Source organism: Paralichthys olivaceus, chromosome 19, assembly GCF_024713975.1.
Source record: "Paralichthys olivaceus isolate ysfri-2021 chromosome 19, ASM2471397v2, whole genome shotgun sequence".
Lineage (NCBI taxonomy): Eukaryota > Metazoa > Chordata > Actinopteri > Pleuronectiformes > Paralichthyidae > Paralichthys > Paralichthys olivaceus.
Window position 1 is genome coordinate 5,487,492 of NC_091111.1, and position 27,743 is coordinate 5,515,234.

A 27,743-nucleotide genomic window follows, 5' to 3' on the forward strand; every position below is an offset into this window, starting at 1 on the left:
CTCAATCAACCCTGCCTCCCCTGTGTATACACGTCTGTGTGTCCACTTGTCTTTGTCAGTTTGTTGTTGTCTTTCACCTGTCCTCGACGTGGTTTTCCTCTGTGTTGTTGCCAGTGTCTGCTTCATGTTTCCAGTGTCCTAGTGTTTTCAAATGTTTTTTTCAGTTTAGCCTTTTTTGCAGTCGTTTCTAGTTTCCAGTGCCTTTTTAGATTCCATTTCATTTAGCTGACGCTTTTATCCAAAGCAACTTTCAATAAGTGCATCAACCATGAGGGAACAAACCCAGAACAACAAGAATCAAGTAAGTACAATTTGCTTCAAAATAGCTAAACTAAGTGCTACATGTAAGTGCAACCAATTTATTTACTATTTATTTTTAGTTTTTTTGTCTTAGTACCTTAATGCCTTAATTAAAGGACACTTTTTGTTATTTTACTTTGCTTCTGTATTTTTGGGTCCACCCGCACCCCACAATTCTGACACTAGCAACTGTATTCCAACCGTAAACCTATCAGTGACTGAAATTCTACATTGGTAGCAGGGGCTGATGCTATTTTATTTTTTTCTTCCAGAGGGAGTCATGTGATAGGAACCCGATGGATCTGAGAAGGATGCATCTGGACCAATAAGACTCAATCAGCAGGCAGATGTAAGTGTCTTTATCATCGTGTCCAAATATCTTCTGCTTGTCCAGACTTAAACACAGCTCAGAAGTTTTCAAACTAAAAGAGCCAGCAGCATTTCCAAACTTCTATTTTCTAAAGCCCCCAGTGCTTTAAATATAATGCAAACAATCCCAGTGGTTTAAAGTGTGTTCATGATCTTAGAAAATGATTCAGGAGTTAATCTGGAGCTTTCATTCAATACTGCATGATCTTCATCAGCAGATGTTAGACTCTGATGGAGTTTAGAGGAATCCTCCAGTGATTTAATATTTACCCTCCATAAAGTTTGTTTATTTGCAGGGAGCGGGATTTGTGAAAATAATCAAAGTAGTTGAGGTCATGATGATATTCTGAATTTTACTTCCTGTAACCTGAGAGCAGAGTTAAATAACTCCATTTGTAAAATTGTGTCTCCAGGCCCAAGCTGAAATCACACGAAACACATAATACAAATGTTTTCAAAGAGTAACTACGAGTCAAGTGACCCTGTGTAAAATCCGTGGACTATTATCTACTTGACATCAGACAGTCGTGCTGCATGTGTTCAACAGATTTCATATGATCATTTGTCCAGCACTTTATTTTCCTGGTCACGTGTTTTAAAATGAAAGTGCTGTCATTGTCTTTTAGATCCTCTGTGATACCAGCAGCTCTAGACCTCCTCTGTAGATTAGCTGCACACTCACACAACTACACAGCTCTTCAACAGTCACTGTTTTTTCCCCTTTGAGCCACTTCACTTTGTTACTGCGGCTTTGTCATCTTCCTCTCCTCCAAAAATCAGACCTGATTTTGAGGGGTCTGTGATATCAGCGACATTAAGGCAGCCGTGCACGAGCTGTTTGCAGATGTGGCGCTGAACTGCACAGAGACGCCAGAGGGGGGAGCTGAGTGCAGATGGTATCACATTGGATCAAATAAAAAATGACAGCAGTTTTATTGAAGCACTTGATTGCTTGATTAAGTGCTTTCTGTGGCTAATCTCTCACCGACAATATAGATGTTAATCAGTGTAAACACCTGGAGAGTGCAATGTTACGTCATTTCCCATCTAGCACATGCAGAAAGTGTGGTTGCTAACTAGAAGGTTGGTAGCACGATCTCTTGCAGAAGTGTCCTTTGGCAAGAAACAATAATCTGCATTGAAGTGTGTGTGTGTGTGTGTGTGTGTGTGTGTGTGTGTCTGAATGATTAGTGATATGAAAAGTGGAGTATATACTAGTGCTGTGTGCATGTGGGGGTTTGAAGAAAATAAATAAATTCTTCCTTTGGAGAAATGTTGAGATTTATTCATCAAAAAATGTTTTTGATGTTTGTGAAAATGGAAACTCAGTTGACAGACAACAAAGCACAAGCACTTAGGCGGCATGTTTCTTGGTTAGCTTTAATTTCTCATCCAATTATTTCTCATCTCTTTCAGTTTGCCCTAAGTGAGTTGACTTGTCAGCACAGAGCTTACTTAAGACTCCGCCATTTAAACAGCTGTAAAATCCTGATTTCACAGCCACGTTAAGAAACTGTTTAACTTGGGGTTTTTTTAAGAGCTGGTACGAAGACAACCATATGAATCATAACATTGGTCGCTATCACCACAGATGTACAACGACAGAACCACTGAGTCTAACCGATTTAGCTGTTTCCAGACATGAACTCCACGGGGTCCAGGAATTTCCCAGACTGCGTCTTTCATATAGGACATTGTCCAAATCAGATGTGTTTCCAACAACGGGAAATTGTCTGTGGCATCGGTGAGGGGTGGCATTTAGGTTGAGCATGCAGGAGGCATAATGTATAAATTCCACTGCAGAAATCGCATGTCTTTGTTTGCAGCACATCATCTTTTACGGGTATGGCTCCTCTTTTTCATCCAGTGATATGTACTCTTTATTTTTTTTCCCTATTTATTATTTATTCATTGGGTGTTGGAAATGTGATCAAAAAGCCCATTCGCTCACTGGAGTCTCTGAACATCACCCTGCTGTATTCTCACATCGGTTCACTCGGACATTCTCCCGACATTTCACCAGGGGCCTGGCTGGAGGAACTCTGGAGAATGTCTGCAGCAATGGACTCAGACATTTTTCAAAAACAGCCCCTTTGAGGAATTTTCAGGAGAATATCTGGACTTCAGTGCACGTTTCAAAGCAGCCATTTGTTTCATAATGGACCATTATACTAACCAGTATTCAGATGCTGAGCAGATAACCTATACTTTCAGTGGGTAGGGTAGATTTATGGGATTGAATAAGGATGTGCTGTATTTCAGCAGAAATTTGAGTGGTTGCCATGGAGAGCGCTGATGGCCTTGGTTATTCCCACCTTAGCTCTGTCACAGTGGCTAGCTGAGGCCAGAGGAGGAAAGGGGTTATCTCCCTCGTTTTCAGCTTTATCTCCTCAACCATATTGTGCCTCCAATTCAATCCCCTGCCTTTTCAAGTCTGTGGCCTCACTTTTTCTTCCTTTTTATGACAGATAGAGAGAGATAGTACCCTCTGTTCTCCACCGGGGCGAATTCTGAAGAGGAGTCATCCCATTTTTTTTATCAGGTGATTCTGCATCTGCCTTACTTTTGCAAATTGAACACCAAGATCTGACATCAGACAATGAATTAAGGGAGAAGGGAATGTAAACATAATTAAACTTGCCCTGCGGACAACAAAGCCTCATGCGCACAAGCTTTGGGCATTAATGCTGCTTTATTCTTGGTTTGGACCCAAATTTATCACTTTATGTACAAACGTGTGGTATTACACCCTCCCCTGCAGGAGAGAGCTGTCACTGAAGGTCCACGTTGCATTCGCATCCAACTGCAGGCAAAAACTTCGAAACCAGGGCTGCTTTCAAAGGAAGAAGAGGAGGTGGAAGAAAAATGAAAGAGGAAGACAGTGGGGTTGTTAATAATTAATTCGACAGAGTTGTGGTCCTGGGAGGCTGGGAGAAAATATATTGATGTTTGAAAAATGCTAATTAAAGAGGAGCACACTTTGATTTGGAAGGCATCTATCTGCCCAGGCAGTTTGAAATCTCACTGCTGCCTGGGCTAATGGTGCTAGTAATGCCTTTGGGGAAACACGGCATGAAACAAAGAGGCGGGCGCTAATGAGTCTCGCGGACCTCTCTGGCTCACAGGATGAATGAGCAAGATGGAGAAGAAGATGCTAAAAGGGAAGAAGAAGCCACACTTGGTGGAGGGTGCCTCATAGTCTTCTTAAATTTCATGGCAAATGAAGGGAAGAGGAACTCCACAGTGGGTGAAACTGGATTCACGTACCATCCACAGATCCACCCACAGGCAGCCAGTGTTGAGTCAAACTGCAAACAGGATCAACATAGAACCGACAGTGAGCAACAAATGAATACTATTGTTTTCGCACGGCACCCAGGATGTGACTAAAACACAGCAACAGAGAAATAGTCTTCTCTGCACACAGGCTTTCTGCTGCTGTGTTTCAAAGAGTTTGCTCTAATTGAACCATATGATTTGCATGTTCCATAAGACTATCCTTTATCTCACACAAGCGAGAAAGACCGAGGCAGCAGAGTGAAAACAAGAGCCCACAGCCATCTTCCTCAGATCTGTGAGGCACTATATGAGTGCAATGATGCTAACATGACCATGACAACATGCTTTCAGGCGATATGCATGTAGGCATGCTAACGTTATGTTAATTAGCACTAAACACAAAGCAATACAAAGGTAAAGAATATCATTATTGTTCATAAACCAAATCACTGGACAAACTGGAAGTGTGATGAGATTGTGCCAAACAAAAGGTGAAGGGATCATAGTTCATCCTGAGGGGAATCATATTGGGAGCAGCTGTGGCCAGGAGCGTTTCAAGGGACTTTGGGGGCCCCAGGCAAACGGGATTCCCATGAAACCCATGATAAATGATAGACTTTCTAGTCTACAAACAAACTTCTAAAATCCCAAAGCTTTTGGCAGAAAGCAATTGGCATGGGGCCTTGTTAGTGCATCTCTATGATGTTGTTGCACTTTACTGTACATCTGCAAACATAGAATTTTAAGGGGGTTCTCACAAAATGATTGAGGATCAGCTGTTCACGTGGGTCCCCTGCCAGCTTGGGGCCCCAGGAAAGTGACTGCTTTAGCTAGTCTGTTGAAACACAAACATTTAGGGCAGCTGTGGCTCAGGAGGTAAAATGGGTTGTCCACTAACCAGATGGTAAGTGGTTTGATCCCCTGCTTTTCCAGTCCACATGCCAAAGTTTCCATGGGCAATGTCATGAACCCTAAATTACAAGGGGTTGATTAAAATGGAAAAGTGTTACATAATAAATTGGACTATTTCATGGCAGTTCATCCAGTAGTTGTAGAAATATTTCATTCAGCATTTTGAGTAATGTTAGAGGAAAAACTGGGACACTGGAGCCGTTTTCTGACATGAACTCAAGAAAATATTGGCACAATAAGGTCCAGACTCAAATTTTGTGGAGCCTTCAGCTGATGGGTAACTCTCGCAGATCTCCTGCTGTATTGGCTCAATTGGTCGTTTGCGTTTTCACATACAGCCCCTCCAGATTCAGGAGAGTAAAACATTTTAGGATTCATTCTCTGTGCACCATGAATTCCTTTTTAATCAATCTAATAACTTGATCACAGTTACACAGAAACGACGTCAACTCCCTGCCCGTTTGTCATAAGTTAAAAATCAAATCTCCAAATTAAACACTGCACCTTCCCCCCTGACAGAGGAATACCTAATGAATGACAGTCATTGAGTATTAATTTTCCAGACTCTTTGCATTAGCCTCCAGCCAATAAGGTGCAGTGAACAAGGTAAACCAATAAACCCTCTCTGTGGGTGTTTGTCCCCTATGTCCTATTTCATGTAGGCAACATGAATATAATTTATTCCTGAAGGTTGTTTACCCTGAGCTCCCCTGAGGAATGATATTCATTTGTTGCTTTGTTTAACCTATTGAAGTTGAGTGGATTTTGTTGCCCCGCAAATCATATAAAGTAGATTTACATCGATCTCATTAGAAAATCAAATGGTGAAAAAGATTATAATTGCTTATTGCCATAATAGCAGCCTTTCACATGCACAATATGAGCTGAACACAATCAAAGATTTGGGGGGTAGTGACATTTACACTGATGATTCTCATATTTAATGGGGAAATTAGTGTTTAATGTGTTTCAAGAGCGTCTTTTCTGCTGGAACAATCATTACTGCACGCTGCTTCGTTAGATGTCCCCCACAGCTTGATGAAAGTATCTCGTACAGTATTCTATTTCTGTCCCATACGAGATAGCATCTGAGGACGGAGGAGAGATACCGCCTTTGTAGTGGCAGATCTTCAAAAAAAGGAGATCCAATCTTTCTCTTTCTCTTTCCCTCTCTTTCTCAGCTGGGGACAGATAGGCCTGATATATTGCACATGCAAGGTCTCACCGAGCTCCTTTTCAGAATATGCGATGCACGTAGATGATAAAGTTGAAAGTGAGCATATCACAGCAGATATCTCATAACCAGCACATAACTCACATAACTTGTGACAAAGATTGGAGTCTGATTAGAGACAGAGATTGTTTTATTGATCTCCGTGCTCCCGTACGATCTGATAAGATCATTAATTCAGAGTGTCCCATTAAACAACGTAACCTTGGCGCCTAACTTGAAAACCTGCGTTAATGGTTCAGTACGTAACCACACGAGCACAGTCCATTAAACTAGACTACCTTTTGCAAATGTAACTAAGTGAATTAAATCCAGTGTTATCCTCAAGTAGCCTACAGTTCTACTTAGTTACAATTATTCTCTTCTTTTTTTTTTTAAATCTGTGACAAAGATAAGCACACCTTGTCCTCAATTGTTATTTCACTGATTTTAAAATTTAGCATCTAAAATTGATATCTACATAAACAAATTTAAAAACATTTCAGTTTTACTCTAATGCTTCCGACTAGATTTTGTTTACCAGTCGATCTTCTGAATTTTGTACAGTATCAGTGCTGTAAATAGTATGCATGAGACACACAATTTTCCTGTGTGTACACATGATGATGAGATGGCCTTTTTAGAGACTACACTCGACTGTACTTGTGGAGCCGCTGTATTAATGCGAAACTGAAAAGGCTTCAGGTGGCAGATAATGATGGACAAGTGCAAATCACATTTCTGTGGTTCTCAATGTCCCCACCTTTCATGCTCTGTATAGGAAATGTATGTGCCGATCAATTGACTCAAAAAATGTGATGATTAGGGCCTTAACTGAGACAACATTATGTCTTGTGTGTTGGTTCGCATGATTATGCAAAAACAACTGGACGGATTATAACAAAACTTGTTGGAAGGATGCAGTGTTGGTCGGGAAAGAACCCATTCAATTCAAGTGCGGATCCAAATTATTTTTTTCACTTTAACGTTTTTCAACATTTTCATTATTTTGACAGAGAATAGTCCAAAAGATCAGACATGTTTTAGAGGATTGATATTTATAAGTTTGTGCAGTTTAAAGTAAATATGTGGATCAAGTGAATTTGAAACTGGATTCATTAGGGATCTTTTGACGAAGGTACTCGCTCTACTGAGTGAAATTCAAGTTTATTGAATTTTTGCTGATATCTTGTTAGCGGCAACTTGCCTCGTGACGTATGCTCCAGTCTCTAACATACTGTTCAGCACACTATTTAAGTGACTAGCAATGTTTGAGATGCCACCAGCCTCTTTGTGTGTGGAACTGAAAAAAATGTGCTTGTACAGTAAAAATATTTTGACCTTCAAACTAAAATTCTTCTTCTTCCATGTTTAGCCTTAGTCTTTCATGCTTTAAATATACAGACACTCATCTGTGGAACCTTTTGTTACACCTCCCATTTAAATGAAAAACAAGCTGAAAGATGCATTTATGAAGGTTTTGGGACTCAAGTCTTTTGTAAACCCCCAACTACATAAACATCAGTGATAATATTCCTCAATACTACTTTATACTTGAAGTGTATTTTGCTATTTCTAGTCATAACTTGAGCAAGATTGTGAATGTGGGGCTTTCACTTGTAATGGGGCATTTTAGGATTGTTGCATTACTGCTTTTACTTGAGGTAAGGGTTTGGGTTCTTGTTCCATCCCTGGGTATTACGGGGGAAACTCTGGAGCGTGAAATGCTGTGTGATCATACACATCACACTTAAAGATCACTTCAAACTGGGGAGGCAGGGAGTTAATGTTCCCCGCAGCTCACCGAACAGTCAACGCCACAGGTCATTAGCATTCACAGCAACTCTTGCCCCCCCCCCCGCCATCAGTCCCACTTCATCAGTTAAACAGCGAGCTTCTAACCCTAGCTTTGTTTGGTGGGAGCGTCCATGTCTGATAAGGGCCCCCCTGATATGGCTGACACCATTAATCACCAGCACCGTGGGAGGACACGGTGGGCAGGTTGAGAGAGCAGCGAGCACCACTGGCTCTCCCTGCGGATCCTTTTTAAGGGTGCCATGCTCCTAATTAATCGAGCTGGCCCTCTCTCTTTGCAGATACACATCAAAAGTGCATGTTGGGAGACGAGTAAATAATGGTTTCAGATTACTGTTCCCTGTCAGAGACGTACACAAAGCAAGAGAGATGGAGTGAATCAGAGTGGAGGCTGTATGCTTATATATATATACTGTATGTGTGACAGAGAGGGAGGAGAGGATCAGCGGACAGAAAACTGATATCCCCTGAGTACTTGAAAGGTGTAACCACAAATGTCAGCTCTATTGATAACACCACCTTGTCTCTGACTATTTTTCCTCCTCAATGTATGCGCCTAGGAGGTCAGGGAGCTGGGTGCTCACACACCCCTCTGGAACAACTTTAATAGACACGATGGGTTAAAAAAAACATGGGGTATATATTTTACTGGGTTGGTTCTGTAGTAAAATACAAAAAAAAAACATACATCCAACTTTTTCAGAATATGTAACAATCTCACATGTCTGTAGTAGAATGTTGCATTAGATAGAAAACCAATCTAACAGGTCAATCAGGGTAACAACATGAATAATGTGCAAATTACAGCAATATTCAACTGTATTTAAAGCGAACAGCTTCCTCTGTGACTCCGACTTAGACCCTTAATTTAAACATAACCTTCACTCAAAGAGAAATACAACATTTAAGTGCAAAACCATCAGGGTTTAACAAAAGAATAAAAAAGCTTTTCACGGTTGTATACACCAAATAAGTGCAGCTCTGTAACTTTTAACTCTCACTTGATATACAACATTTACTTCAGCTGTTATATGTGCAGGAGCCCAAATAAAGCTCTGTGCAAAGTTAACAAACTTAAAACTTTAGTAAGCTCCCTGAGAGACAAAACAAGAATCTCAAACCTGTGAGTGCCAGCCCATCCCACAGTTTACTGCCAAGTAGGTCTACGCATACAAGGAAATTGCTGAGGTGTGTGTTATGCGCAAGCATAAATTTAAAAAATAGCCAACAATACAAAATATCAAAATATTATAAACACTAGACCAAGGATTGTGCAATAAATGAAATTTGCAAATGAAGTGTGAAGCCTAAACAGTGGCCACTTGTATTAAATCTTTGACAGAAATGCCCAAAGAGGGTGAGAAGGGAACGACTCCTCATCTGCAAAATACAGTTCAGCAGCAGCGAAGACAGTTTTACAGTTCGACATACAGGTCGTGGCTGAGGTGTGGGCGGAAGTTTCCCCCAGAGACCACACAGGTCTGACTGTTCCACCTGAGTGCTGCTACCGTGTTACTTCATAACTCATGAAAAATTGAATAATTCAGCAGTCACCTACATTTATAGATAGATAGATATATAGACTACTAAAAAGCTGTCGCGAGAATGCGCTGATGGGGATATTGAAGATACAGATATAAGATGAGTAAGTATAGACGATGGAAAATTTGAGATTAGAGAGGTAGAACACAGTAAAACATAACTGAGACTGAGTACTGGGAAATATTATATGGGGCCTGGAAATCAAAGAAAACTAGTGTCAGTTCATAAAGTTAAATTAACACACTTTTGGGGGCGGGGGTATACCACATATATCAATACAAAGGTTTGTCAGTCAACTGTTTGCTGTCTCAGTGACTCCAGAGACTAGCCTCCAAAAAAACCAATGTACAGTTGTAAAAATAGTGGTTATGTTTCAGGGTCTTTTTTTCCCCCCTGCTCTTCATTGCAATCGTAATTGGATTCTCTTTTCTTGGTTTGAATCTGTGTATTTGCATAGTGACAAAACACAGGAGAGGAGATAAAATACCCAAAAGATAAAGATGCAAATTGCTTGCGTGTGCAGGTTAGATCTAAAAAAAGGTTTTACACACAACTCGCCACAGAGCAGACACACAAGAAGCAGCCAGAACAAATTGTGACCATGAACGCAGGAGGCAGTTATGCTCTTGAGTGTTAAGGCTTCTTATCTCAATACTAATGTCCCTACTACACTCATGACCACTGCTGTCACTGCTCAAATTAAGGCCACTTAGTCATTACACCACACCTGAGGAAAAAAAAAAATATATAAAAAGCCTTTGTTCTAAAAAGATGTTCCAGACAGAACGAAGTGAACCTCCTCATTAATTACCTCAAGCTGCCGGGCCCCCGCAGAGACTCTGGGTGTAAGATAACTGTGTCCAGCTTCCTCTGTTTTGGCCTCTCCAACTCTCTGTTTCTCTAATCGTCAGCACTGTCGATGAACTCAATCCAACAATTGCTTTGTTTACTGAGGTTTTTTTTTTGTTTTAATTGTTGGTGTAACCAGGTCTTTGTAAAGTTTATTTTGTTGTTAAAATACACTTAAAGGCATTGCAGAATGTATCTTGTCAGTGTAGACATGTTTCTGCTTTAGGGTTCGTTAAATATTCTATAGATTTCTTATCAGCACATATGACGACATTTATTCCAACGCCAATACACCTGTGATGTGCCAATATTGGCCGAACAAACTATAGTTGGCCTTCACTAAAATTTAATTGTAGATTGAATATTTGCCATATCTACATTTAAAAAGATTTCATTTTCTTTTTTAAAGCATTTGGGGCAGTGCTGCTCAAAATGAGCAAAACTTAATTTTTATACTTTCTAACCCAACCCTACACACACAAAGCCTTTTTCTTTCTTTTTTTTTTTAAACTATTCCTAACTGCCTTAATTAGCTGCTGTGGAAAGTTCACCTTCCATCACCTCTCTCTTAAAAGGAACCTGCACTCCTGAGTGTTAGAAAAGAGGACTGCTGAGTGAAGTGGTCAACCCCTGTGTGTGTGTGTGCGTGTGTGTGTGTGTGAGATTAACGAGGACAGTGATGAAACGATTCCTTTCTGTTGGTAAGCACGCAGAGAGAAAACAGGCAGCAGGATGCTTGACACCCAAAACCCCTGCGCTGGGTCTCGCCATGGGAGGGCCCTGCGTCTAGGATGAGTAATTACATGTGTGAGCACTTTCCTTTGCCCTGTAGCTTCTAAGAACCCCCTCCATAATGATCTCTCCACACAAAGTCACACACATAGTCAGACACTTGCCAAAACCACATTCATATTGTTACAATCAGTCTCTCAGGCGCGCTAATTATGGTGAATCAGGAATCGATTTTCGTCTGTTGTAACGTCCATGTTGGTCGGTCTCATGTTTTAACAAACGGGATGAGTTTCTGTGGGTTTCATGGCGACGATAGTCACAATATACACAGTGACATTATTAGGTCATTAATCTTCTGTAATCCTGAATCTCACATACATAACGTTCTATTTCCGACTCATCTGCAAATGAGGACAGGATGTAGCGTGAGTCCCTTTCCTCTTATTGGCCGATAAGTGATCCCTGCTTATTCGATTACAGTACGAACACATTCCTGGTTAAAGCGTGCGCCTTGGTTACATTTAAAAACAATTTAAATGAACTATACCTCCTAATCCATAAAAGGATTCCTGGCAGTTTTACAGTTGATGCTCCATGGTGAACTTTAATGATGAGAGCACTTTTGCTTGGATTAAAGGAGAAGGGGAGGGGGAAAAAAATCTTTTGCCAAGTGAGGGGAAAGCAGTATCGATCCATATGCATTGTCTCGTTAATTTTGCTAGAGGTGTGGATTGCTCCTGATCAATACCCAGCGACTGCATCTTTATTCTTCAGTGTAACCTATTACTGTCGGTGAAATGCAAGCCTGCACCACAATTAGAGCTGTGGGGCAGGCAAGGCCAATCAATAGCATAGATGTATGATCTGTATAGCAGGAAGCAATAACTAGTCAAAGGTACAGGATGTATTCTTCCAAGGCTAAAGGCTAATCTGGATGAGTGACTCCACCTCAGTCAATGGCCACCATAGTCCCCAGCTTTAATAAGGAGAGCTGGCCTCAAGGCTTTTCATCGCACCCCTTCAGTCTCCAGGGTGATTTCCATCTATCTGCTGCTCTTATGAAAGCAATGATCTGCTTTGCCTTCGCAAGAGGCACTGTGCTACAGGAGATGTTGTGTAAACTGTGGAAATGAATACAGAGGCCTTGAAGGACAATTAAGGAAAACACTTCAAATATAGAAGGAGCAAAAAGAAGAGAAAATGTTAAGATGAAGTGGTAGAAACTGAAAGTATTGGTGCACAAGCATATTATTGTGTAGGCTAGTGCAGGTTAAAAGATCAGCTAGCCAAAAGATTGTATTAGGGTTAGCTTTATTCTCCTTAAAGCTATTTACAGACCAAAAATTATGAAAGGACTGATTATCGGGAAAATTAACATTTTTATTTTTTTTTAATTGATACACGTGTCACAGCAATCCAAAGCTGAGCTAATGTGTAGCCTCATTGTGATCTCAACAATTCATACATCACTGTGATGACCTTTGTCCTTAAAAGCTGCAATATTGATCAATATCTTAAAACTTACATTGACTGAAAACTGGTTCCACAAATATTGATAACTAGCAAATAATTGCATGAAAAACAAGGTCTTAAATGACAGATTGATAGATAGATAAATGTTTTTGTATTACAAGCTTTCGTATGTTTTTTATAACTGATGAATATATGATAAATAATAATTCACATACATTTCCAGAAAATAAATCTTCCACTTTGCTGATATACCAGTGTCAAATGTATTTTATGTGCTTATCTTGTCCTATCGACCACTTAAAGTGCTTTACACTACAGGCCATATACAGCACTTGTGCTATACATGCAGCAGTTCACAGACACTCACACATAATCACACAGCGGTGACACATCAGTGGCAATTTGGGATTCAACAGAGCAGCCAACATACTGAAGAACACATCCCATCACAGAGCTGTTCAGTCTGCAACTGTAACTATATGTGTTTAATGAATGTTTTCATTTAAACAAACTGTAAACCTGTAAATACAGTTAGAATCTTCCGTGCTGCTGACTGGACCAGACAAAAACACAACTGTTAATATATATTTTCATTTAATAGTTAAAACACCAACTGTAAACCTGTAAATGCAGTTAAGACTGTTAATGCATATTTGTATTTTATATGGTCAAACATCTTATTTTACAAAGGTAAAACTGTAAATATATAAATTTTATTGTATACAGTTAAAACCCTAACTGTAAATATTTGTTTGTTTTTTATACAGTGCATTTTGAATTATTTTCAAGAAAGAATCTGAATATTGAATAGCTAGTAGAGGATGTTTAATTGTCTGGCAAACCTTACTGGACTAGCATAGCTAATATAATTTTGCTATTATTTTAGCTACAATCACTGAGGTTTTCAACATCCCACCGTGGTCTTTGTGATTGAGACGCAACCCAGGACCTGAGTTGAATTAAGTTCCATTTATATTCTGTCTAATTGTGTATTATAACATCCAAGGAGGCTCATTATTTGCCTACATGTGTTTCTCATCTTTTCGACCGCATCTGCTAGTCAGTCTGTCATTCGTTATTCTTCTCTTGATATGAGGGTCAGTTCTGGTTGACTGCGTTTTTGTTAAATTCTTACTATCCTGTACTTTACTGTGCTCGGGTTCCTCTCAGATTGGACCTCTTCTGTGTAGGAATGGATGTATATTTGGTCAATTTTCCACAGGTCGTGTAAGTCCTGATGATGATGTTGGTATAAGTTTGAAAGAGCAAACTAATTAAACTTAAAAAAAAAAATGCTAATGGTGATATGAATGATGACATGAGAGGGGTGATTAAGTCAGTGGCATCATCATCACGGTTTTCTATGGGATGATGTAAATGTTTCCATGTAATCAGCGTCGTCAAGCTCATGGCTGATGACAGGGCCTGCAGCTGCAGGCTGAGATGACATCGCTGCAGAGCTCACAGCCTCCTCACCCAGCTGTATTTTCATATCAGCACTACTATGGCTGTTAGCATATTACGCTGTCCTTTTCTGCCAGTCCCTGCCGAGGCTTACAAGTAAATGCAATGACAATAAATCACGACTAAATCACGCAGCAGAACTAAGATTATGTTTAGAATAATGACTTAGCTATAAATCTTCCGTGCTGCTGACTGGACCAGACAAAAACACAAGTTTATTCTGGGGTTTGTAATATAATTTCCAATGGAGATTAGCCTGACATTGATGGATTGTATCATCATTCTGAAAATGCAAACTGACTGTTTTTTTTTTTTTTTGTTGACAGGCTGACAATGTCGCATTAGTTTATTGTGTGGGTGGGCTGCCCCGTCAATAGTTTGGGGAAAATACAAATCAAATCACATAGATTTGTTGAATTTAGAAGTTTTCTGCAACTTTGGGGGGAAGTTTGAGTGAACAAATGTTTGAGGCTTGTCATTTACAACATTAACATACTGTAAAGCCTCCCGTCACCTGTGTGTAGTAACAAAGAAGCAGATATTGGTGAATTGAGTGTCTAACAGCCCCCTGGCTTTCTTGGAGACTGCACAGGCACTTACCGGAGAGCGGTGATGGCTGCTGGTCATTTGTATATAGATTTCAATGCCACGTTTGAGAAGTGGCGGCTCTCAGGTATTCACTGCAGCATGAAAAGCAATAAATAGCAGAGCTATCTCACTGTTAAAGTCCACTTACCTCCTGAGAGCCCAGTGTTTTATATGTAAATGAGAGTGCCTTGTAACAAGTATGGACACACACACAGATATTCTCCATCTCACACACACATGCACGTACACTCACATTCGCCAAGTGATTCTTATGGTGTTCTGCCTTAGATGAAAACAAAATACTCAATGAAGTCCTTTCCTCCGGCAGGTTGGACATGAGGTGACTGCGTCCTCCACTGTTCAAATGTGATGCCTCTGTTTCCCTCTTATTTCCCTTTTCTTTTCCCTCCACTTCACACTGGCTCAGAAACAATTGAATCAGACAATGTTTGCCAAGCTGTTAATATCCTGAAAATCACTGGCTGGTGTTTGTGCGAGGCCTTTCTTTGTGTTCGAGTTCAGTGTGCTCTTTTCAAAGCACACTGAACTCGCAACATTCGGACCGCAAACGAAGGCCAGGACTTTGATTTGGGCCTCTCCTCTCTGTGAGCATAGCACTGACTGAAATTCTGAAAGTGAAGCCAGCTAATCACGCTCATCAGTGAAACTAAAGAGAAAGGCAGCTGCATGTCCTGTGCTCATTTGCATGGCGTCTTCATGACGAGAGGGTCGGACACGGAGCAGCGAGGAAAAACAAATATGAAGTGGGTTTTTAATTAACCATGACAACATAGTTCAGCGGAATGAGCATTTCTTCTCTGGCTTCATTCTGCCAGCTATTTTCCACAGCTTCTCACAGTTGCTCGGGGCAACCCGACATCTTCACCAGTTAGCCAGAGAAATGAGTGGGACGCTTGCCAACGCTTTGTAAACATACGACTATGAAACAGCTCTGCCAACCTCCTCCTGGTACACTGGGAATGAAGCTTTAATGAGGAATGTTTCATGCTAACTATTTTTTATAGGCCTTGGTTTGAATGACAATGTGCAGCTGCCCAACACATGTTCTGCTTAGATCTCCTTCTCATTCGGGCTAGGGCTCAGAAAATGCCTCACTTCTCCAAATAATGATGTCGTCCTCTGTTACGGGCTTGGAATGAATGGACTGGCGCTGCACATTGAATAGCAGGAGTTACCAGTGCACAACATGTTAATGACAATGTTCAGCAGCACGATTTACCAAATTTAGCTTTATTATGCATCACCCCCCCCCAGGGCTGTAGAGAGCTGCTGTAAATCTTCTCATAAGAAGTCACTTATCTTTTTTCATTTATCAGAAAAAAATACTATACTCTATAATACTTATCCTTTAAAGGTCACATGGGGCTGGAGCCAATCCCAGGGCAAGAGGTGGGTTACACCCTGGAAAGGTCCACAGCCCATCACAGGACCAGCTAAGAAAACAACCACATTCACACACATGGTCCATTCAACCCAACCCTGATCTGTAAGTCTTTAGATCCCCATCACACACACACACACACACACACACACACACACACACACACACACACAGATTGACCTGGCTAACCTATAATCTATCTGGGTCTGCTAAATGCTCATTTCTACTGTCTGATATTATCACTTAGCCCAACACTTCAGCCTAACTCCTTCCAGACCAACAGGCCTAACCCTAACCATTCCTATCTATTTCAATCCAAATACATTAGCAGCACCTTTTGGGGGGCACTTTGGGGTTCAGCATCTTGCCCAAGGACACTTTGGCATGTAGACAGGAAGATTGGGGATTGAACTGCTGACCTTCTGGTTGGAGGACGACCGCACTACCCCTCAGCCACAGCCGCCAAGTAACATGTCATACTTTCATAATCAACACTGTCCATGTTATTGTTTTATAACTCAGCTAATACCCAAGGCCAATTGAAATCACTCTGGCACAAAGAATACAGTAAATCTACAAACAGCAATGTAAGCTGTCAAAATGAAAGCCCACACTCTCGGTTAGAAACTCCATAGGGCAGCTGTTTGGCACCGACAATAATCAAGAATCAACAGCAATTATTTCATTACCATTTCCCTTTACAATTCTAACTTGCAAACATCTCCTCATATGTCCACAGCTATTAACATATCTTTAAATACTCTTAGTAAAAACTGCCCTTAGCACTACAGCAAGTGGCTCTGACTCACTCCGGTGCTAACTTATATCCCTTAGCTGTTAAATTACTTTTTCATGTTACAGTTGATGTACTCAGGGAAGTGGTCTGGTCGAGGCCCTTTTCATAAACTCAAATTCACTGCAGAGTAACTTTTAAGAAAGGGAGGAATTGAGCACATTGAGATTGAACCCAACTATCTCACACAGACAAAACAGGATTTCACCTTTTTGTCAAGACGAAAATGTGCAGAAATAGCTTCACATAAGAGGAATATCCAATATGACAGGCTTTAGTGTGGCTGAGCAATTTTAGAGCAAGCTAACCACCCCTGTCTGTCCGTCTGTCTGTCTGTCCCTGCACAGTACGGCTTCGCATGCAATTGTAGCCCCGCTCGATCATAAATGAAAGTGACTTTGAGAGCAAACAAACAAACAGAGCTTAAGTGAATCAGTTAGGCAGAAAGAGGCATGTGGCAGGCAGGCAGGTGATGGATGATGGCGCTTAAGAGCCGTGACTTTTGGGTAAGTGACAATGACACACATAAAGGCCACCATTACCCATTTTAAGATGCGGTTAAAATCCTTATCGACCCACCCGCCTCACTTGCCAATATGCCAGAGCATCACGCCAGCTGGAGCTAGATGGCAGGCAGGGAGTGATTTGCATTGACGAGAACCGCCTTGCCCCTCCATATAACACTCTCTCTCGCACACACATGCACACCCACACACACACTATCCACAGACAAGTTTCCCCTATGTGAGCAGGGTTTAAACCAAAAGGAGAAAAGCACCTATAGTAGCAGATCATTGATGGATTCCAAATGCTGCACTCTGCAATTCGTCACAAATGCACTTCAGAGTAAAGTGTGCTGCAGAGTCAAATTAAAACCTGACACCAATTTGGTCAAGGGCACTTTCTTCCACCTCTCCTAATGCTGCTGGAGACACTCACCTGTGCCGAATAATTGCATGAAATTACAGCTTCTTCCACACCTTTCGAATCTGCACCCCCACAAAAGTTCAAACTATCTTTTCTACGTTTATCTATTCACATAGGTTGCATCCATCAGACATTTAATGCTGGGAAGGGGCTATTATAACCAGTCAACAGGCACACCTATTCAATATGATGGAACAAACTCTGACTGTTTACTTCTGAGTAAAAGCATTATCAGGTAGAGGATGACTAATTCTGTCATTTCTAAAGTTTAAGAGATTCTGGAGGAAAATAACTGCAAAATGAACCTGGACTGCGTTTCCCCGTTCCTGCTTTATTATATGCTCTTTACACTTATGACCTAAAAACAGTTTGAATGAACTGTCTACCACCATGTAATATCTTGTTACTACTTTGACAACTGCTTGTTTTGAAGTGCTGCCGAGGTGAAGGATGAGTGATAAGTAGCTCAACAGAGAAAATATGACATTCACCCAGTGTTACAGATGTTCCTCTAGAGGATGATGTTTTTGATGTTACATTTCCTTAAGTTATTTCTTGGTCTAATACTTTAAAACCAAGTGCACATATCCTGAGTAGGTAGAGTTTTATTGCATTTTATTGCAACTTTTAGGAATATTTGATCTGCTTATTCAATGCCATCTCATTTTAAACCCCTTTACTTCAATAAATAGTTCAGTTTTCAACTTCTCTAAAGTTTGTAATGACTGTTTTAACTTAACCTATTTTTAGTCATTTTATGTGAACTCTTACTGAATAACATTAAATTTAAGTAAGTTCAATTTTCAGTTCTTTGTGGTTACATGAGCAACCCTAGTTCCAAAGCTCTTAGGCCAAGACTCAATGTTTTGATCTGTTATCCGTGCCCACAGTTTAATAACAGTGTGATAAAATAAGTTCATTCTGTATTTTTATACTTATCATACAGTGAAATAATTAGTATGTCAGTACTGCATCATCCTACCCAGCTGTCAGGCAGCTTTACAGCCGAAAAAATGTTTTAATCATCGTATTGATATAATATTTAAATTGATATTCGGAGTCAGTCGCACTTCACAGTAAATTAATGTAAAGTTACCTTTATAGAATCTAAACGTTTTGCATTTTTGCTGGGACTGTGTCAGAGATGTATTGATTTAGGTCTTTGGTAATTTCAGAGACTGAATTTTCAATAGTGTTGTATTGGATTGCATTACCTGCCCCCCACCATTATCACCTCTTGAATTCATTGTGTCCGCAAAGTCATGAACAAGTGCCTGCGTGCCCTGTCCCGATCTGACAGTCTTGCCTACTCATACTCAATCGCTCCTGTGTGAGTGGGACCCTTTCCAAAGGCCCTCGGTCAAGGCTGGTGGAGGTGAAATGGATAAAGACTATGAATAGAGATCCCATTTCCCCCTAGCAAAAGCATGACACACAGATACACGGTGCTGGGAGAAAATCCATAAATGCAAATAGTGTCTTGGATGTACTCTAGTGGCTGCAGGACACAGGGAACTTCATATTATAGCTCGACGAGCTCATTGGTTCGCCAGCAGCCGAGTGGGTGCCGCATTGATTTCTTGCAAATGCCTTGATGTTGATTTGCTTATTCTAGGGATTTTTTTCCCTTTTTTGTCATGTCTCTTTGCTGATGCAAATCCTCCTATTATTCTACACAATAACCTAGCAGGAGTTTATATTCTGCAGAGAAACAGACTTGAGTTGATAATCTGATCAAACATACAGCATAACAGTTACCGCCCACTTTTAGAACGTCTCTGGTTCCGGAAGTAAATTTCTCATTTATTTTCTGCATTGACGTTTCTCAAAATCCTTATAAAAAAAGTTTTAAGCCTGAAACCAGATCAACCAGCTACGAGATGAAACATGACCATCAAATATTTGATCCAGAGCAAAGAATTACATTGGAAAAAGTGAAGGTACAAGAATAATGATTTTATAAATAAAGAAACTGTGTGTCCTTGTTGTGAGTTTCACCTTCGGACTGTTTTCCTCATCTCTAAAAATCGCAGCATGTCAAAAAGAGTAGCCATGGTTCCATTGTCGTAGCCGACATGATTGTTTTGGTTGTGGCAATCATTTTCAGTGAGCTCCACTAATCAGAGATGAAGCTGTTACACCTAAGGATTGTGGGTAGTCTAGTTTTGCTCCTTGACATTGTAAATTAAACAGGTTTTTCTTAAAACACAGTTGATATCAAACAGACCTGTGGCTTCTACAGGAGCATATAACAATGTTTTACAATCTCCTCACTTAAAATACAGTATTATGGCTGATAATCAAAATCTCTATTTAGAAACTGAAATGGGTTAGGCCAACTTGCTGCATTTGAACCAGTAGGAAGAAAATACAGTATTACAAAGTTACACATTATCTTTCATAGTGTGAGGCTGGGGTTTTGAGCATCTACCTGCATCTAACATGATATATCATCTCGTGAAGATGTACAACAATGTTGTACATTTTTTATTATCAGCTCCTGTAAACCTAAATGTCTGTATATGGCTTCCAAAGTGTTTTATACTTTGATGGTGGAGAAACATTGAGACTATTTTTGGTTTCTTTGTTTCTAAGCCCAGTGAGAACACAACAGACTGTTACACAGTGGCAGGAGAAAATCTATGAATAATGCAAATAATGCTGTGTTTATTGTGCTAGCTAGTGGACAAGGGGATCTTCATATTGAAGTGCAATAAGCCAAGTGGTTGATCCATGGTCCGGTGGGTTTTATATTGATTTCTGAAAGATATCCTTGTAGATGTTCATGTTCCAGACAGTTGTTTATTGTCCTATTGCTTTCCTGACTTAAAGCAAAACCACTAATATTCTTCACAATACTTGACTTAAATATGTAAATATATCTGATAGGGGCACTTTTAGAGAACAGCTTTAAGAGAACTCAGGCCAAATAGATTCAATGCCTTACAAGTACACAGGACGGACTTTTTTTTCTGGCAATTTCCAGATCAGCAACAACTTTCAGAGACGCCATTGCTACACACTATCATGTCATGCTATATATTACATTTACATTGTTTCTATGACAATTGTAGCCTGCCCTCTAGAAAAACTATATAACCCTTTTGTTTTGTAATAATATGAACATGTAGTGAGAGCTTATTGGCTTTATTGGTTTTGTAAAAAAATATTGTCAACCAAACGGCCCAGTCTCAAGTTATTGTTGTTTTCACTACATTATTAGATAACATTAAGAGAGCTGACTCTTATTCTTTAATATCACAGGGGTGTACTACATACAAACTACAGGATGTGGAATGTTTTTTTACACTTTGGTATGTAGTTTAATTTTACTGGGAGAGTGAAGTCGAGTATTACACAACTCTATATACCAGAGAGTGGTTTTGTAACATGTGTTACTGCCTCGTTGGACCAGGTGATGAATGAAGGAGGGACATTTGACTCATAGCTGTCTGTGTATTAACTCATACACTCAGTCAAGTGGAGGCAGCTTGTATTGGCGTAAGCTTTGTACCATAAAAGAAACAAAAGAGAAATGTGCACCACCCTGGACGTGTGTATGTAACATAGCGCATCTAGAAGGGTGGATGACATGACAGCTCAATCGCCTCCTGGTGGCCAGCTGCAGTGTAGGTCATAAACCTTGCCTCCTCCATTTTAGTAGATGGGACACGTACAAAAGTAAAAAGTCAAATACACGTCACATACATTTTTCTCAGTTAACGTAGTTCTTGTTGGGTTTTAATACTCTTTTGATATAAAAACTTATACTAAAACTTTCCTTACTCTTGTTGAGTGTTAAGGACAGAGGATGTCACACCTTGTTAAGACATATGAGACAAATTGTTATTATATGAGCTGTACAAATAACACTTTCATTGTTTGATTGATTGACAACTGAGATTGAATTGTGATTAATACCTTAATACCACGGCTTAATACCACGGCTTAACCCCACTATCATGACGTCATCGATGCAAGATGGCAGCATTTGTATCTGGGATATTTTGGCTCTATTTTAGATAGTGGGAGGAAGTGGAAATGTGTCATCCATCTTTATATTCACTCTGAGTGTTTAGCTAGTACACTCAGTCAGGTGAAGGCAGCCATGATTTTATTAAGCATAATGGCATACCTGCAAGAAACTAGAAATGAAAAAGAGACAACTCAGGGTAAAGAGGCAGACAGAAATTGGACTGGTGTGGGTTTGAGGTGAACGCTAACACTCTCTTACCCCAACACCTCTCACATAACAGTATTGTTGGCAGCCTGTTAAGTGTTGTGTTTAAGTCCGTTATTTCAGAGTTTGTCTTGGGTGAGAATAAACAAGTTTGTCTGACTTGGCCGGCAGCCAACCTCCGTATCAATGTCTGTTGTCCTGAGGTCTCTGTTTGAGATACCTGCCTCACTCAATCACCGGTGATCCTGGATAACCAGAGTCATGAAGCTGCTGGCGATGGACGAGGCTGCTAACCGCTACATTACAAGCCACATAATCAGACCCATGGATGAAGTGCAGAGATGAAATCAAACGGTATTTAGTAGTGATAAAATATCAACATTTGGTATTCAGTTGCAGATGTGACTCCTATTATTATGGCAATGACTCGCATCCATACACAACGGAATGCATAAACTTCACCTCATCATCCCTATGCGCACGTACACACACACACACACACACACTCTCCTCTCTCATTCACTCCCAACATGCCTCCACACGAGAGTGAGAATTTCACCCTGATGATTTATTTTTTCATTTGCAAAAAGCTAACTTTAGGGAATAATACATTACAAAATATAAATATAATCAACATTAATTCACTGTACTTGTTATAGTATGTATACTATGTTTAGTTATATCTTGAGTTTTTTTTCTACACGTTATTAACTAATTGATAAATATTAGCACAGGTCCAATTTTGGCTGCTGTGCTGCCCATCGAGGCTTAAGGGTTTCTTTACTAATACACACTCCCTTGCTATACACTTGTATGTTTGACTACCATTTAATACCAGGATCGTTTAAGGGATAAATACAGAATAAAATCGATGCTCTTTCCGGCCCTGAGCAATATCTGCAGGCAATGTCTCCACTCTCCACAAAGCCCCAACAACCTCCAACAGCAAGGTGTAGTGGCTTGTTTTCAGCCTGTGGCAACACCCAGGGTGTAGGGAACTCACCGTGCCTCTCGTTCCTGGTGGTTAAGCTCAGCTAGTGTGGATTTAATACATGAGTAACCACTGGCAAATAAAAAGCACCACATTTGCATGATGTTGGTCCAAATATTATACTGACCTAAAATGTTCAAGCATAAAAAGTGGCACGTAGAAACATTTAGAAAAAAGAGAAAGTAATTTATTTACTCTCCCTAGGACGACTTTACCAACAGATGCAATTATCAGTGGACTCTGCAGCCTAAATGAAGTTTACAATTATGCATCAATTTTGCAAGCGCAGAGGAATAATGACTACATGTGTAGCATCTCTGCAATTAAAAAATGTTTTCAAAAAAACATTCACTGAAGACAATGATTAAAAGCAGATTGAGTTGCACTCTGTGATGTGTATGTGATGGAATTAGTGTGAAATGCAAACAGAAGTACTGATTGCTGGAAATGGGCTGATTCAGCAGCTGAACAGGTGCTGCTGGAATTATATCAGACAGAATCTGTTCATTTTAAGTATCATTGCTTTGCATTAGAGAAGCGGGGAAATATGGCTAATTATCATCCCGACTGCAGGAGAACACGAGAGCCAGATCTCATCTCTTGACCCTGATAAAACAGGTAACATTACCATCACAAACACAGGCTCACAACGCTCCTGAGGGAGAAAATGCAAATCACTTTTAACGTTAGTTTAAGATGGCATATTCAGGAATAAATTGCACTCCTATAAAGTCTCTGAAAAGTTGGTTTGAAAACCAAAATATTTTTCTGTTGAAGTCAAAATCAAAGAAAGGTGTTGGAGAGAAAACATCCTTTTTATTAAGATTAAAAAACAGTGTGGGTGTGGTTTGATCACATTTGACAGTCATCTGCCAATGTACAAAAAGCCCCATATACAGTACACTATAAGGTTGTGGGAGTAATAAAAGGTGCATTTAAAGAAAGGATGCTTCTTATTAGGAGGCTGCAGAGGCTTCAGTTTTCTTAACGTTTGGTCATAGACTGGGTCAAGCTTCAAAAACACTGGATCAAAGCATTACCCATAATTCAGTTCAATTGAACAGAGTACGTTTATTTATTCATGCACTCTGCCTTCACAGACTAACTCTAGAGAGCAGTATCAACAAACTATGGTCTTTCACTTTCTGATCTTTTCTCACAAGTGTGTTCAAGAAAATTAACTTAAGATCATTTGGTTACCATACAAATACCATATATTAATTTGAAATCATGTATATATAATAACAATAATAATATTCTTTTTACTTGTGTCCTTAGTGACACATTTAAAGCATCTCTGGGTTAGTTATTTTCATTTTACATTTATATATGCTTTAAAAGTAGCTTGCACTCATTTACATAAATTTCATTAGAAAAATAAAAAGAGGTGGCTGCTTCTTAGATATGCTAAGCTAACTAGAGCAATAACTATAGCCTGAGCAGCAATACAAAATGCAACGACTGCATTTATTGCTCAGTTAGAACGTCTGTTTTGTAGTATTTTTTTTCCTTTCATTAAAACAGATAAAGGTTATCTCTTAGTCCTGACCCAATATGTATGTAATTTGTACAAAGTAGAATTTTATGCTGCAGCTCAACACCCGGATCAGTAATTACACACAACATGAATAGGAGGGAAACAAGTTGACGAAAACAATCAAAGATTATAAGATATTATATATTGAATGAGTAATTAATATATTCATATTTGTAAAAATAAACAGAACCCAACTGTCGCCTTTTAAAAGCACATGTAAATTCATTACATTCATATTTATTTGAATCTGCACTAAATTGCACATACTCATAAAAACCAGTCATGAATTATTCTCTAAGATATTAACCTACGCCCTATCTAACAATGTCAAAGTGAGAAAACAAGATCTGCCCTCTGATTCTGATCAACACTAAAATGTGATGAGCTCTTCTCAAGGTCATGTCCCACCCCTCCACAACATGTGATGGAAACCGGTTCAGTAGTTTTGCATGAATGCTGCCGATAAGCCAACAAACAAACAGATGAAAACACAACCTCCTCCTGATGTTATTTTAAAGACTCATTCTGCTTGGTAAACACAATTCATAGTTATCACAAATATACCATCATAATAAAGAACTGTCATATGTTAGAAATAAAGCAGAAGTGACTTTTTGTTGCTACTTCACACATTGGAAGCAAATTATTTTACATCCATGGATATAATATGAAAGATTTGATGAAATCACAATTTTCAGACTGAAGAATCAGACACAGGTGTTACTGCAGATCAGTTGAAAAGGACTTGGTTTGCATATTTCTGGGTTATGTGGGAGAACATTGTGTGACTCCAAACTAAATTCTCATAAAATTGACCTTAAAATAAAAACATACTTTGAAAATAGCCGTTATTATCCTTTAAGAGCAGTTTCAAAGGGTTTGTTGAAGTTGGAGGACGAAAAACAGATTTTTGCCAAAACCTCAAACCAAAAAGAACCTTCATCAGATTCCTTCACACACCGAATGCCTGCAGGAAAACACATCCGAGCTGCAGCTTTGAACAAAGGTGGCAAAGTGAATGTTGTAGCTAGGCCATCAGGTGACCCATGTAGATGCTGCCCTTTATTTACAACCAGTGTACTGGGGGAGATGTTCGTTTTCTCCCACACATGCAGCTCGGAGCAGGGCCGCAGTCACCTGCGAACTCAATTCACCTGATGTCCCCGCTCGTGATTTATTGGGGCTCTCTGCAAGGTTAAAAAGTTATGGCTGACTTACCACTCGTCTTCCATATTAATTACATAAACAGAGCGCTGTGCGAGGCAGAGATGGGCACTGATATTCCCTCAAGTTGTGCAGATCAATCAATATTGATCAGCAATACCTTGATGTATGGCAACATCTCACGGCCGAGACCTTGGGCCGCTTGAGTGATGATGGCATCCAGAAATGGCACTGTCTCAAAGACAATTCCCCCCCAAAATAGATAGGAGGGAATTGAGATCTAAGGTGCACACACACGCACTCACACACACGCACTTGCTTTCTTTCTCTTTCTCTCATGAAAAGCCTAATTTGTCTCACTGCCACACAAAGACACGGTCTCGCGGATCCTTTTTCTCTGATGAATATGAAATTAAATCCATATGGTTCTGTCAATAACATAGCTGCCAACACAGCTCCACAACCATTATAAGTGGCTACACCTCGGGCAATACACAGGCTAATGAATAGTGCAAGCAACCAAAACGAAACATTACTTCATCGCTGCGTCATAAATGAATAAACATGAGTGAGAATGTGCAGGAATTAAATGTTTACTCATAAAAAAATCCTGTTTCACTTAAACACATTTTGGATTCGCACCCTGACACTTCAATTTAACAGGGTGGCTTTTATTTAGATCGAATCAGGAGAGAGGGAGGGGAAAGAAAAAATGGATGCTGGAGCGGTTGTGGGAGGGTAAACACACACACACACACACACACACAAACACCTATTTCTATACACTCTCACATGACCGCACACACATTCAAGGACAGAGGGGAATTAACAGCAGGCGGAGGCAGGTCTCTTTCCCTGGATGCTCCAGGCTATTTCAGGAGGCTATTTCAGGTCCTCTGACTTCTTCCTGTGTCTCCTCTCTCCAGATCTCCATCTGACTGCAGCTGAGCGAGGGCACGGGAGTATTTTTAACACTCTGTCTCAACACTGGTTGTTTTCCACTTTCTTTTTCTTTTTCAGATGTTTACTGCTTTCTGCGGAGCGAGAATAAACTTTTTGTTTAACATTTAGCTGTGAAGAGAACACAAACATTAAACCGGCGTTGACACAGATACTGGATCAGATGAGCTGTTTTCTTTGTCTCATGTCTGGTCATGACTGGCAGGGAGGTGTAACACGCGCTGCCACCAGCATTTATACTGAATTAAACAGTAGGCCTACAAACACCAGCTTTAATCAAAATAATCATTAATCATCAAAATCACTATTTATCAATAATAGTGATGGACTGACTCATTTAGGACCCCTTAACGTAATCACATGTTTTTCTGTAAGATAATTCGATTTTAGGACTCGGCTAGATTAATATGACAGCAGCACGTTGTGATTAGGACCAGGCTTCTAAAAGATTTGCTTTAGTTTAGAAAGTTGTAAAGGTTAAGCAATTCAAACACGTCTTCAAAGTTGGGGAAGGATCTAGGTTACACTACATAAGGCGAATATTAATTGCAGATCACAATCTGCTTTGGTACATATAGGGCTTAACTCTGCATTGGCACTGAAAGTAAATTGAAACATGAGGAAACATAATTCTTTGGGAATTAACGTAATTCTTTGGGAATCTTCCTCCTAAATCTCATTTCAGGTGAGAAGAAGAGAAAATGGGCATGAAATACTAATGAGCCGCTGATTGCTTATATGTGCTGAGAAAGTCAAATTGCATGCCAACACAATGCCAAATGCTAAAGGTGACCCGATTGCCAATAAAGACACGTCCACATGAAGTGAGTGTCTGATCTTGAGGGGGAGACGTGTGCATGTCCTGGGGCTTCATGAGTCTGCTTCATAAACATGCAGGGACGGGAGGAGAGACTCCAAGGAAATAACAAACTGAAACGAATTTAGAATTCAACGTGAGCTGAACACAAACGGAAATCTTAGCATGGAAAACTGTAGTACATAGTATACCGTAGGCATTGCATACCATAGTAATACCACGGTTCCTCACGATACGAGATCATCTACATGATGACAGTATGTCGCCATAGCCAACGTGTGTTCTCTGATTGTTTGGGGCCAATAAATAAGGTCTCAGTCAAATTTGTGCAAATAACAGACGTCAAAAATTCTCCTTTTTGTCTGAACACACTTTCACGGTGTAAATCAACAGTAGCTGCTCTAACAGACTGTACTTATTTACATATTTACCATGTTTA

General features: G+C 39.9%; 1 long non-coding RNA gene across 2 annotated transcripts; it reads left to right on the plus strand.

Annotated features, from left to right (window-relative positions):
• Positions 1-26,702, plus strand: LOC109632285 (uncharacterized). Of its 2 annotated transcripts, XR_011239456.1 has the most exons (4): positions 1-301; positions 573-649; positions 15,909-16,040; positions 26,454-26,702. It is a non-coding gene; the product is annotated as an uncharacterized lncRNA (long non-coding RNA). The 2 variants fall into 2 exon arrangements; XR_002202906.2 differs by lacking the exon at positions 15,909-16,040 and having other exon boundaries at positions 6-301.
• Positions 26,703-27,743: the final 1,041 nt, after the last annotated feature.